Here is a 6,090-nt window from a genome sequence, read left to right as displayed (position 1 = left end):
TGTGGCACTTTTTGCAAAAGCCAGTCTTAGGTACTAGACAAATCATCACTACACAAAGTAGACAGTGAATTTTAAGATGCAGATGAAAGAAGAAAATAAAAATAAGTCCTAAAGGGAAAAAGCCATCGATTTTAACATTTGGTGTCCACATAACTTTCATGAGGTTGGTCATTAAATATTATTTTGCTCCTTTTCTGGAGTTAAAAAATATGTATGTGTGTGTGTGTGTGTGTGTGTGTGTGTATATATATACACACATGTATATGTATATATTTATATTTATTTATTTATTTATTTATTTATTTAATGGTTTGTACCATTTTAGAATTTTAAATGCTTTCCCCGTAGCCACATTATAGAAATAATCAGAGCTATGTCTACAAAAGCAGAGTGAATTGATGAGCTAAAAAATTATCTGAGCATTTGATCAAATAAAGAAAGGCACCATGACTTATTTAAACTAAAACATTTTGTCCAAAAATGTTTCTGTTTTGCAATTCATAGACAAAATGAAGTTAATTCAGTGTTCAACGTTAAGTATGAAAGTGTTGTTCAGGAAGTTACCATTCCTTTTTTAAAAAATTGTAATTGCCTAAAAGCATCAAATGACACATGAGATAAATTCACAGGTGATTCTTAGAATATGAATTAGATAATTCTACCTGCTGTAACATCCCATATTTTAATGCTTTATCAAAACTTGATGGAGAATATGATGTCGCATTCAGAATGTTTATAGAACATCATCTATACTTTGGGGCATCTGGGTGACTCAGTCGGTTAAATGTACAATTCTTGATTTCAGCTCAAGTCATGATCTCACGATTGTGAGATCAAGCCCTACATGGAGATCCACATTGGACATGAAGCCTGCTTGCTTAAGATTCTCCCTCTCTCTGTCTCTCTGTCTCTGTCTCTGTCTCTATCTCTATCTCTATCTCTATCTCCCTCTGCCCCTCCCCAGGTGACACACACTCTCTCTCTCATAAATAAAAACATCATCTATACTTAAATAAAAAGAGAATTCTTTTTACTCATCTATCTGCTCAGAATCTACTCCATGCCTATTACCCAATAGAGCACTTGGAAGGAGCACATTTTTGGAAGTGGTGTGGGAATCCCAAGGTTCTCAGACATGGATGGAGAGAACTGGGCATGAATCTCACTAAGGACAAAGTGCAATGATGGAAACATTTGGCATGGAAAAGTGATTAATTGTTGGGGACTACAGTTCCTGATGCATCTAGTCTTTCCAATGTACCATGCTCTCCAACACACTGCCTGAATAATTATTTTTATGCACTCCATCACCCTAAGTTTTTGTACAACTTATTTATGCATCAGCTTCCATAGAAGACATCACCCATATTGTAATAGAGTAAGCGGGCATGTAGAGTCTCTTTGAAGATGTTATAGTTCATAATTTTGTTGGGCAACAGTTGTCCAAATATGCTCAATATGTGCAATAACCATATTTAAATCCAGTGAAAAAGAATAAATATTAACAATGAAAATTTCTTCCACTCCACTTATTTTGTAATAGTATAAAGATAAAAAGGGAAAAAAGTTTAACTCCTCTAAAACATTAAAAACTAGGCAACTTAAAATGATGTAAGCCAATAAAAAATGTTCTTTTTTAAAAATTTTTTAGTGTTTACTTATTTTTGAGAGAAAGAGGCAGAGACACAGAGTGTGAGTGGGGAAGGGGCAGAGAGAGACACAGAATCTGAAGCAGGCTCCAGGCTCTGAGCTGTCAGCACAGAGCCCGACTAGGGGCTAGAACTAATGAACCGCGAGATCAAGCTTAACTGACTGAGCCACCCAGGCACCCTGACAATGTTCTATTTTTATTTGACACATTATTTCATACCTACTCTCAAACTAGATTTATAAAAATCTAATTTAGTATAAAATACACTTACAAATGTGCTAAATATTAACAAGATGGTTTTTTAAAAGGACAAAAAAAATGTTGACGATCAAAAAGAATGAAACAGCAATCACAGGATGTTTACTTAGGCTCATTTGCATGCATATTTCTCCATTTCCAAGGAAGAAACAAAGTTGTGACATGCAGAAGACAATACCTTATGCTCATCCCTCGCTCTGTGTTGACATCATGGGCAGTGCTGGAGGCTTTGTATACTTCCAGCTTTGCTCAGTGGACTTAATTTTCAAAAATCCATCCTCCATGAAAATAAAACGACAGGAACATTTTAGACACTGGCTATATATTAACCTCTGGAGGCAATACCTGTGGATAAAGCATTAGAATAAAGCATATATTTTATTTTCATACTTCTACAATAATTGTAACATGTTTCTTGGATGATTTTAATGTGTTTTTTTCACACATATTTTCTAAAACATCAAGCTTGGACTGAAATGTCAATAAGCCTTCAAACTCTCAGTGTCAAAATTCAACATCACTGCTACAGTTAATAGTAATGAATTTTATGTGAATGTAAAATGAATGTAAGCCTGAAATAAGTGAATTTAGTGGAATGGCTATTAGGTTTTTTAATTTAGAAATAATGAATTAACATTGTACTTTAAATATAAAGTGTAACATTTTCTTTTTAGTCTTCGAGAAAATTTACCCTGGCATAATGTATAATTTATTATAAGTTTGCTCCTGAGCAGACAGATATGTATAATGGTTCTAAATATATATTTTTGTCTGTCACAATACTATATAAACTATGCTTAAATTAAGTAGATTTTCACCTATACATGTAAATGTTTTCAATGTAATGATATTGTATTAAATTGTCCTGGTGAGATTCAGGAGATCATTGTCTAGGCTTGGCTTTTTGGGGCCCTCTCTTAAAAAAAATATAAGTGGTGCTTCCAGGCAACTATGCAATAGAATTGAAATAAACCATCTCATTGCTGGAACCTGTATAAATATGAAATGGAAATGTTGCACCTTGTATAAATCTTAGGGCAATATATGAATATCATGTCTCAAAACAATGTGAATTATTTTTCCTGGAAAAGAAGTTCTGCCACCACACACAGTACTTTCTTTGAATCAAAGAAATCAATAGACAGAATATCTCTTCCACTAATACCAAGAAATCTGCATCTTAAAAATCAAATAGCTGTTTGATAATTATTGACCTGGGATACACAACCAATCACTAAGAACTGGTTCTCATTATTCTCTATGTACTTTAATATCTCTCACCTAACTCTATCAAAGTGTCTTTAAACGTGTAACTATATATACCCTCAGAAGAACCTTGGCCCCTTAAGCCTAAATCATAAGCATGTGTGCCTCTGGGTATATAAAGAGAAGAGGTCTAGGATGAGCTTCAGGATGAATTAAGGAAAAGAATAAATAGTTATAGGAGGAAATATACCAATTTGTCTGCTATCATGGACCCACTACTGGAGAGTCTGTATTTTGCTTTATCACAAATCTATACTACAGAAAATTAGGAGCTAGAAAAGACAATGTATATTGGAGCCTATGTATGCTTTCTTCATTTTACTCCTGTATTAAGAGAGTTTAATTTGATCATGAGCATTCTCTTAAGGCAGATATTCCAAGAGATCCAAAGAGCTACAAAGCTCTTTGTAGGACAAAGATAAGGACAAATTATTACTTCTTCATTTTTTGTATAGTGACCCAAAGAAGAACCCCCAAATGGTATTATTTAATACTCCTATTATTTAATACTTTGGAAAGTTTATTTATTTATTTTGAGAGACAGTGAGAGACAGAGCATGCAGGGGATGGGCAGAGAGAGGGAGATAGAGATCCCAAGCAGGCTCTGCACTGAGTGCAGATGTGGGGCTCAAACTCATGAACCGTGAGATCATGACCTGAGCCGAAACCAAGAGTCAGATGCTTAACCAACTGAGCCACCCAGGCATCCCTCCTCATATTTAAATTCTCTATAATCAAAAAGCATATGGTAAATTTGTTTTTATTTTTGGTTGAAAAGCTATGGTTCTATATTTAAAATAAGTACCGCCCTATGTACTTTGAAGCTAAAATGCTGTGTTGGTTTATTAATTTTGAACTAGAAGCAGTTAAAAACATAAACCAGGTAGGACCCAAAGCCTGATAATAAGAGTAGTGGATACTAATGAGAGGAATAAGTGAAAACCCCCCTGGTGTTGCTACAAAATTCAGCTGGAGTGAGTGAGCCATAGCACTAGAATGGCTCAGACTCCATGGCTTTTGGCCTCATTGTGGCATAACCTGGAAGACACTAGGTAAGAGTGGAAAGGCAAAGTAAGACACATATAGCTCCCACTAGTTACTTTGCCTTAGACTGAGGATCTCAATGGTATGACCAAGCCACTTAACCCCTGCAGCCCGATTCCCAAATGAAGATTGCATTTATCTGTTATTAGGCTGAAGTTATATGATAACTAAATGGTTAGGTGGTTAGATAGAACACAAACAATGTAAAAATATGGAAATATAAACATAGCACTCCAACTGAGAAAATTGGACAAAACCTATCTAGCTATTTGGGAAATTATTTTGCCTATGAATCTTGTCATATTCAACTAGTTTTAAACCTGGATTCTAAATTAGGGATGAAGAAAGAAGAGTCATGTTTTGAAATATATTGAGCTACAGGTTATATTTGCTTTATGTGGCTTTTCAAGGACCTAATGTAACAGAATTTTAGTGCTGTTCTGCAAGCACTTAAATTATGGTCCATGGATGAATACAAAGTTAACAAGGAGTGACTAAATCTATGGGAAAGTTTATCTCATTATTCATGTGGGAATTTTCAGGCAATACCACCTACCAAGAGTCCTTTGTGCTCAGAGTAAGGAATGGAAAGTCTATAGGAGGTTTGTAGGCTTGGAAAAGTCAATAAAAAATTTCTTTAATTTAGTTATTTTGTATATTTTTGATCATTCCATTTAAAAGCATCACATAACTCAATCATTTTTTAAGATAAGAAAAATGAGAGGAGATTGAAAAAGCAAATTGTGTTTTTTTTAAAAAAAAACTACTCAAAGCTGGCCTTCGAAGCTCATAAATGTTAATCCTTGGGCAGGAATGGAAATACGCTGGCGGATACCAATAGAAATTAACATGAAGTTTAAAAGCATCAGGATCCAAAAAGTATTGCAAACCATATTACTCTATATAGGTTAAAATGTCCCAAGAACAGATGGCCATGGGCATAAAGTGTGAGCTATGACTTAAGTGCAAGGAACAATCTGGGCTGAATCCATGCAAAGCAATTGCAGCCCAGACCACATTTGTCTGTGTTCACAGAGCGTGAATAGATACAATGGATGCTGCATGATTTATTTTCTGTTACTTAAGGTTGAATCAACATTTATCCTTCAGAAAAAATCTAACCCACATTGGCTTCCATTTCATAACAACTTACTTTTCATTTTATTTCAGTTTTTAGAATAAAATTTCTATTAAATAACACTAAGTTTAGTATTTCCTACATTTCACTTTTTGGAGAGAACTATAAAGCTCCAGTAAACCACTTGCTACTAGAGATTTTAAAACATAACATAAAATAAACCCATCTATCTGACAATGGCCTTATGAATATTTGATTCAGTCTTCTTTTTTTACATCTATTATTTTCAAAATAATTCTGAGATCACTGTTTTTAGAAAGATGGCTAAAAGGAAAAAGTTAAAATTAATTTTAGTTCACTTTACCTTCTAATTTAAGAAAAACTTTAGAGAATTTTAAACAACATAAGCTAAAGTAAAACAAGTTTTCAACATTCATGTTGATGACCTATTAGAAATTTTACTTTCTTACCTTCATCCCAGTTGAACCAAGGAGTTAGGAGATGGTACCCTTCATTCTTGGTTTAATCTTGAATGAGTTAATTGACCCTTCATGGTGCCAAGTAATTTTTTGTAAATGATGATCTTTAGAGTATAACTCTAACTTGGAATTTAACAACTACATGAGTCTACATCTGACACAATTGCATAGAACAATGGGATTCCAAGAGTTCTCTGGATATCTTAGTATTCCTGTGAGTGCCCAAGCTTTCTGTGACTCTAAATACCATGAGAATTATCTCTGAGGCCATTTTTCTAGTTAATTGATAAGACCCAAAGTATAAGAAAACTTCT

General features: G+C 34.1%; 1 long non-coding RNA gene across 1 annotated transcript; it reads right to left on the bottom strand.

The window, feature by feature from the left end:
* Positions 1–1,989: 1,989 nt before the first annotated feature.
* LOC109258067 (uncharacterized) lies at positions 1,990–5,871 on the bottom strand. The gene is made up of 2 exons (XR_002076177.2): positions 5,768–5,871; positions 1,990–2,254 (listed from the first exon to the last, which is right to left on the bottom strand). It is a non-coding gene; the product is annotated as an uncharacterized LOC109258067 (long non-coding RNA).
* Positions 5,872–6,090: the final 219 nt, after the last annotated feature.

Source organism: Panthera pardus, unplaced genomic scaffold (genome assembly GCF_024362965.1).
Source record: "Panthera pardus isolate Hobbes unplaced genomic scaffold, ASM2436296v1 HiC_scaffold_25, whole genome shotgun sequence".
In the NCBI taxonomy this organism is placed as follows: Eukaryota; Metazoa; Chordata; class Mammalia; order Carnivora; family Felidae; genus Panthera; species Panthera pardus.
This window is presented reverse-complemented; position numbering and strand designations above follow the sequence as displayed.